This window comes from Lactuca sativa, chromosome 6, assembly GCF_002870075.4.
Source record: "Lactuca sativa cultivar Salinas chromosome 6, Lsat_Salinas_v11, whole genome shotgun sequence".
NCBI classification, from domain to species: domain Eukaryota; kingdom Viridiplantae; phylum Streptophyta; class Magnoliopsida; order Asterales; family Asteraceae; genus Lactuca; species Lactuca sativa.
This window is the reverse complement of record NC_056628.2, coordinates 52,461,899-52,470,935: the sequence shown is the minus strand read 5'-3', so window position 1 is coordinate 52,470,935 and position 9,037 is coordinate 52,461,899.

The following is a 9,037-nucleotide window of genomic DNA, read 5'->3' as shown; positions in this document are numbered from 1 at the left end:
GAAGAACCCAGTGAGGAGGAGCAGCTTAGTGATGAGATCTATGGAGTACCTATAGACAGTTCGCCCCACCTAGATTTGTCTTCCCACTATGATCGTGAGGAGACTCAAGAGGAGGACCTTACTGAATCAGAGTCATCGCTAAGGATTATTTCCCCAATTCCCCCATCCTCTCTTAGTCTTCATGCTCCGGGACATAGAATTATCACTACCCCCAGAAAATCCAATCCCGTCCCATCCCGCAAGAGGGAAGCCTCACAACCATCATTTTCAAATCCATCAAAGAAACCATTCCCCACCTACAACTGGATGCCTTGGGTCAACGAGATGATCCGGGAGGATAGTATTTGGCTTTATGAGATCGGATATTCATCCTAGGAACTGAGGTGTCACTACTAGAAAAACAGTCTTTTACGATGTGCAATGCGTGATGTAAAACGCTTAGACGATGCGCAAATGCGCATCAAGGAAGGCCCTGTCATAACGAGAGACGACACTGTTTTGCGCGTCGTCTATAGACGACGCGCATTTACGACGTGCATTTATGACACACAATGCTTATCATTAAAACGCCTGTCAAGAAAGACCATGTCATAAATAAAGATGACATACATTTTTGCGTATCGTAAATTTAAATGTTTAAAATATATATATATATATATATATATATATATTTATTAATTTTTAAATTAAATTTGCATTTAATGTCTCATAATAGAAATAAAATACCATATACAAAAAATACAATCCATTGCATAAAATTTAATGTCATACAATTCTATTTCTTACAATATATAAATTTGCATTCATCTAATCTACTATGTGTTTCATACTAACAATTAAAATGAAGAATGCAACACTTGCATTTGCAGCATCTTATCTCTTTCAGCTTGAGCTTTCTTTTCCTCTTCTAACTCCAGAGCTATTCGCTTTCATCAACCCTGTAAACACAACACAAAATCACTTGTCATTTTCATTCTACTTTTAAAATTAATTCTTATTAGGACATTCTAATTTTAAACCTACCAATCTAGCAAAATTTTCAAAGAATATAATTTGTATTTTTTTATGGAAAGTACATTGCTATTTCTTGAATACAAGATGTTACAAATCAAGAAACTTACATGGACTGCAGACCACCCGTTTCCTGTATCATCTTATTTTGCCAAAGCAACCTATTTCACATCAAATTAAAACTGATTTTAATCAAATTTGTATTATAAAAATATTAATCTTATTTTGATAACTAAAATAGATGGACTCGCCATATCTTATTTTAATCAAATTTGTATTATAAAAATATTAATCTTATAAAAATATAAAAATATTAATCTTATTTTGATAACTGAAAATATTAATCTTATTTTGCCAAAGCAACCTATTTCACATCAAACACATGTGATCCCATCCCATAGGATCCCACATATCGAGCGATGTCAGTGTTAGTTCCTCGAGTAGCATGACACGAGGATCGCATACATTAGTTGGAGGAGGATCGCAACTCTCTGAGGAGGGAGGCCAGATTGTTAGCTGGTAGAGTTAGGGGGTTAGATCAGGGGGGAGATTACGATGAGATGATGATGCTCCATCCTTATGATCATCTGGAGGAGACACACTCTAATACATTATCATCAGATCGTGATTGAGAGTCCTGAGCAGCGTGTGAGGGAAACGAAGTTGAGATTGTTGGTGTTTGAGATAGGAGCAACCATTATGGAGGTCATGAACAGTTGCCTCTAGCACTAGTTAGCACAAATGGTGCTTGGATGTTAGTTTGTTTTGGTTTTTGGTAGATAGTTGTAGCCTAGGGAAGCTATGAACTATGGTTTTGGGTTTGAGGGAGGGAAAAGTAGTGTAACAAATGATAGGAAACTTCTATGTATTTTTTTGTAAAATAAATATTTTTCTTGCTCAATCGACATCTTTGTACACTCCTTTGTTTTTTTAAATATGATGTAAAAAGTTTGTGAACAATAATCAAAACTATGTGATTTTAACTTTTACTGTGTTGCCTGTTTGATTTGTTTTCTTTATATAGTTGGCTCTCTTAACTAAAGTATCAAAATAAAACTCAAAATTTACCATAACAACTAACATATGCCATAAATTTAGAATCATGCCTCGCACTAGAAGGAACCCAGGACAACCTAAACCCAATCCAGAAACTATGAGCTCAGCTACGATTGAAAGCATTAGTAGCCCAATGCGTAGCTGATGCTATACCAAGATTAGAAACCCCTAGGACCTTAGGATCAGGAGGCAATGGAGGTGAGAGTTCACAAGAAGATAATTGAGGTCCAACTAGAGTTTGTTCATATAACAATTTTATGAACTGTAAGCTAAAACCCTTCCATGGAAATGAAGGCACTGTTGGATTAACTAGGTGGATAGAAAAGATGGAGTCTATTTTTGAGATAAGCCTACGTCTAGAGGAATATAAAGTCAAGTTCGCTGCCTAAACCTTTGCAGATGAAGCCTTAAGCTGGTACACCAGTTATACAAGGTCCATGGGCGTTAATGTAATAAATGCCATGGCTTTGACTGAATTGAAGCAACTCATAATTGGAGAATACTATCTAGATGAATAGATTCAGAAGCTGGAGCAGGAGCTATGGAATCTTATGATGCAGGAAGCTGATGTTGTCACCTATACAAGCCGTTTTAATGACCTTTCCAACTTATGTCCCAGGATGGTTACCCACGAAGATAAGAAGATAGAAAAGTATATCGGGGGTTTGTCTCTACCTATCCAAGGCTTAGTCAGTGCCTCAAAACCAACCACCTTCGATAGTACCAATATACTAGCCTTTAGTATGACCAATCAAGAGGATCATTGTGGAACGATAGTCCAGAAGGCTGACCTTCCGAAGGTGGAGGGGAGAAAAAGTATGTTTGTCAAAGATTCCAAAGGGAAGGATAGGAAACCAATATAGATGAAGCGGGAAGTGATTTAAGCATTTATGGTTTCAGCACCCTCGACAGGGAATACCTCTAGATGTAGCCCTTGATGCAATGAGTGTGAGTTTCATCACAATGGAGCATATTGGTTATGTACCAACTACGACAAGAAAGTTCATCTTACCAACAAATGTTTTGATTGTAAGGAACCGCAACAGTAGAGAGTAGAGCATGGTTTGATTGTAAGGAAGTTATACATAACAAGAGGGATTGTCCAAAGCTAAAGGGTCAAGTAGGTAATGCTACAAGAAGGGCATTTGTTATAGGAGCCAGAAAAGACGTCCAAGATCCAACGGTAGTTACAGGTTCGTTCCGAATCAATAATTTAGATACAAATATACTTTTTGATACCGTAACCGATAGAAGCTATATTACTCCCAAATTTAGGAAATTGTTAGTCACCCATCTAGTAAACTTAGGGAAGCCTATAGGATAGAAATGGATAACAGCCAAGTCGGTAGTACTTAGAAAATAATTAGGAATTGTGTCTTATTGTTAAATAAGTACACTTTTCTCGTCGACCTTATGCCAATGGTCATTGGAAGTTTGATGTCATCATCGGTATGGACCATTTATCCTCTAACCACGTTGAGGTGCTATGCTTCGAGAAATCCTTACGTCTACCCATACCAAACAGAGAAGCCTTAATCATCTATGGTGACAAACCCGAGAGAAAAGTTAGGATCACCTCTTGCATGAAGTCCAGAAAATACTTGCATAAAAAGTAATTTACCTTCTTAGTTCATATTTTCGATAGTAAAGACAATAAGATGAAAAAGATCGAGGAAGTACCTCAGATGTCCGATTTCCCTGCCAGCTCGAGAAGTTGAATTTCAGATTGATCTAGTTCAAGGAGCTGCCCTAGTAGCAAAGTCTCCCTATCGATTGGCACCCTAGAAGATGCAAGAACTCTCCAGCCAACTACAAGATCTTCTTGACAAGGGTTTTATTAGACAAAGTTTCTTGCCATGGGGAGCAACCGTTCTATTTGTCAAGAAGAAGGACATGTTCTTTCGAATGTTCTTAGACTATAGGGAGCAAAATAAGTCGACCATTAAGAATATATATCCACTACCTCGAATAGATGATTTCTTTGATCATTTGTAAGGATCTAGTTACTTCTCCACGATCGACCTGAGAACTAGATATCGTCAACTTTGAGTCATGGAAGAGGACGTCCCAAAGACTACCTTCGGGACATGCTATGGTCATTATGAGTTCTTAGTCATGCGCTTCGGATTGTCCAATACCCCAAATGTTTTTATGGTCTCATGAATCGAGTGTACAATCCGTACTTTGCACAAATTCATGATTGTATTCATCGACAATATTCTGGTTTACTCACGAACCAAGGAAGAGCATGGGCAACACCTTCGAGTGATCCTAGAGCTTTTAAGGAAAGAAAAGTTGTATACAAAATTCACTAGTGTGAATTTTGGATAATAGAAGTACGCTTTTCTTGAGCATGTGGTATGCAACCAAGGAATTCATGTCAACCCTTCTAAGATCAAATCGGTAAAGAAATAACAAACGCCTAGGACGCCAACAAAAGTTCATCAATTTTTAGGACATGCTGGCTATTAACGGATATATATAGAAAATTTCTACTGCATAGCCAAACCCCTCACACATTAACCCAAAAAGAAATAAAATTCGTTTGGGAGACCAGCAGGAAACATCCTTCCAAAAGAAAAAAAAATGTTGTATAGCGCACTGATACTATCCCTTCTAGAAGGTACTAATGACTTCATAGTATATTGCGATGCTTCATATTAGGGGTTGGGATGTGTATTAATGCAAAGGGAGAAGGTCATAGCCTACACCTCAAGATAACATAAGTTGCATGAGAGCATATACACCACCCACTACCTAAATTTTGGAGCAGTACTTTTTTCCCTGAAGATTTGGCATCATTATCTTTACATAACCAAGTGTGTAGTATACACAGATCACAAGAGTTTGTAGCACATCTTTGATCAGAAATAGCTCAACATGAGACAAATAATATGGTTAGAGTTGGTAAATGACTATGATTGTGTGATTCGTTATCACCCAAGAAAGGCTAACATCATAACTGACACCTTGAACCATAAAGAATGAGTTAAACCTTGTAGAGTCAAAGCACTTACGATGAATATCCAGTCAAATCTAATCTCGCATATTAGGATTGATCAACTCGAGGATTTAACGGAAGAAAATGCTAAAGAATAAGGCCTCAGAGGTACGGATTTATCAACTCGAAATCAAGGATGATGGTATCAGATATTTCACGAACCAAGTATGGGTTCTGAAATTCGGAGACGTCAAGGAACTAGTCCTAAATGAGGCCCATGGGACCTATGAGAAAAAAAGATGTATTTGTACCTACATAGGTAAATTCCTAACATGTTCCAAGGTCAACGAAGAACTACAACAACCATTGGGACTGTTGCAGCAACCAGAGATTCCCGAGGGGAAGTGGTAGCAGGTCGCAATGGAATTTGTTACCAAAATGCCAATGACTACTGCTCGTTATGTCACTATACGGATAGTTGTCGATAGATTAACCAAGTTTGCCCACTTTATACCAATAACATATATGGATAAAAAGGAGAAGCTGACCAAGACGTATCTTAGAAAGATCGGCAGATTCCATAGGGTACCCTTATCTATTATCTTTGATAGGGATAGTAGGCTTACCTATCACTTCTAGAAGAGTTTGTAAAAGTCACTTACTACATTCTTGGATATTAGTGTAGCTTATCATCCACAAATCGATGGCTAAATGAAAGTACCATCCAAATGCTGGAAGACATGTTGTAACGCCTACAGATCTGGGCTAGTCAATTTAGAGACAATAAGTGTCGTGAAAATGACTTTTCGGCAAAAGATTATTTATAATAAATAGTCTTAACCAAGTTGTATAATATGTCTCAAGGTTTCTGTACATATAAAGAACGCCGAAATTCGAGTTATAACGAAGTTATGATCCGTCGAAGTTTTACGGCATAACCGGCACGACACCGGGAGACGTAAATAGTGAATTTACGATGGAGGACTTTTTACCCTTAGTGATCTAAACGAAAGTCGTAGAATATGTTAAACCAATAAAATCCATAAAAAGAACACCCAAATCTGACTTCGTATGAAGAAGTTATGATTTTTCTAAGATTCGACTTAGCAGTGCACGGCCCGAAACTCGAATTTTAGTTTGAGCGGTTTTAGCTTACGCGACCTAAATGAGAGTTTAAGATCTCATTAATAAGAACTCAACGGTAAAAAGACAGACGAAAACGGAGTTCATATGAAGAAGTTACGAATTTTTTGTAGTTATTTAACAGTCTAATCTCCTCCTACTGTTAAATTTAAGATTGGTCGAGAATTAACCGACAAAGTCTAAATGAAAGTTGTAGATCTTGTTTTTACCTACGTGTGAAAAAAATAACGTCAAAAACAGAGCTCGTATGCGAGATTTATAATTTTTCTAAGTCGGGAGGCTGCTGTTCGAAATCAGGTGACGTGGCGCAATCCTGACCGTTGCTTCCTCCCCAAGGCTAGCCACCAGATGGTGACACTTGGCCTAGAACTTGACGACTTTGAGGCCAACTCGATGAGTTTTTGGCTTTTCCAACCTATAAAAAGGGAGTCGGGGCACCCTCATTTCTCACACCTTCCAACTTCTCTTTCTCTCTCTAAGCTCCCTAAACCCCCCCTAAAAGCCTAGGTAAACACCCTAGCACCCAAAGAAGCCCCGAGGTTCCCGGAGTCCCGAGAAAAAGGGTCTTTCGGTTCGGAAACGCTGCTCCAAGCAAAGCCCGGTTTTCTTTAAAATTCGTTGTAAGTCAGCTACGCCTACGCAATTTTTAATATAGCTTTCAAATAATTATAGTAATGTTATTAGGTCCTTAAAATAATTATTTGGGCTATTATTATGAGTTATATTGAGTGTTATTTAATGCTTATATAATAGTAATAATAGTCAAACGATTAATTAGTCACGGTTAACGTTAGACTAAACCATAGTGGTATTGATACTATGTTTTATCAAGGGATAATTGTTTTGAGATAACGAAGCACGGCTCGAAGGCAGAATCACCACCTTTCAAGTGAGTGCATAGTTACTTTTAGCTTACACATAGATATGAAGTATTTTATATAAATTACGTGTTATGTGTGCATATTATCTGAATACTTGCTATCTATGCTGGATGAACATTTTTATACATGTTTTCAATGATTTAAACTGTATATGTATTTTATATCTACGAAAATGTTGGGGTAAAACATGGGTAGATGTGTTAGTTGTTGTGTGATAAAATGAAATAATGAGAGGCCTCGTTATAAGATGTTATTGATGATCCAGTCATCTAGTGGAGTATAGATGATGACCACGGACTATTCTAGACAGTCCAGTGGAACACTAGTAGGCTCGCAACCTGTAGGTGTTTATTTGAACTGTGTGCTCACCAGATGTACTCCATCCCCCACATGGTTGCCTTAAGGACATTTATTGCTGAGGAATCCCCTTAGCAGTAGTGTCCATCCCGATGATAGTCCTTAGACTAGGTCCCTTGTGTTAGATGTTTTAGGGACGTAAAGTGAGGACAACGGGAACGGGTAATCGGGTTTGTTTGGTTTGATAAAGTTAATAAACTTATTTATTGTGGGTTGAAAACCCTATGTGCTCACCATGCTCCCAAGCCTGACCTACTCAGTTTCTTGTATTACAGGTAGTGGCGCATGAGCATAGATGTGATGTCTTGGGATGAGAGATTAATGGATTTTAGGCATGTAAATACGGAATAATGTAGTAAGGCCTATAATGTATTGTTTATGCTTATGATCTGTATCGAACATGACATCCCGAGTCTTTTTAATGAAATACATTTCTATGGAAATGCTTTTGATAAATCTTTATCATATATTGTTTTGGGACAAATTCCGCAACACTTTTATTTAAAATATTACTCTGATTTTTAAACAAAGCATAAACAAAATCGGACCTTTCTGGCCGTGAAAATGGGAATGTCACACATGCTTAGAGCATGTGTGATAGATTTCAAAAATGCATGGGAAACTCACCTTCCTATGGTTGAGTTCTCATGCAAAAACTATCACACGAGCATCAAAGCAGCACCATTCGAAGCACTATATGGCTGAAAATTTTGATCTCCCATTTGTTGGACAGAAGCTAATGATATCCAACAGGCCAATAAATTCACACGGGATACCCTACGAACAGGCCTAGAGATTATCCAAGAGAAGACTAAAAAGATAGTGCAAATACAAGATCGCATGAAAGAAACATGTGACCGTAAGAAGAGCTATGCTGACGTGAGGCGTAAACCCCTAGAGTTCCAAGTCGGAGACATGGCGGTGCTCAAAGTATATCCTTGGAAAGGAGTTATGTGGTTCGTCAAGTGGGGTAAACTAAATCTGAGGTACATAAGACCATTCAAAACCCTGGAGAGGATAGGTCTAGTTGCCTATCAGATCAAGTTACCCCAAGAGCTTAATAATGTGAATGAGGTCTTCCATATGTCTAATTTGAACAAGTTCCTTCCCTACTACACGCTTGTTATTCCACTTGATGAAATTCATATTAACCCTGAACTGAACTTCAAAGAAGAGTCAATCGAAATTATGGATAGAGAGGTCAAACTACTCAAGCAGAGTGAGATTGCCATTGTTAAGGTACAATGGAACTCTAAGCGAGGACTAGAGTACACATGGGAGCGAGAGGGCCATATGAAGGACAAGTACCATCACTTGCTCGAAGGAAGCCCGACGACAAGATAAAATTTCAGGACAACATTTCCTAAAAAGGGGGAAACTGTGATAGCGGAGAGTTTTCTTTCACTGATCACCATTCGGAAAGACTAGGAAAATAGATGTGATATCATAGTATTGTAATATTTGATTTTTGAGATAATAAGAGTCAAAAATGCCATTACATTTATTTGTTAAAACGTCCATTAGGCTAAAAAAAACTAGCGTGCGAAAAGTTGTACCACTTTCTAAGCCCATTAACATACTTGGATAGAACTTGTTAATATGATATCAAGGATATAAGATTCGTCAAAATCTGAATCCAAATGGAAGA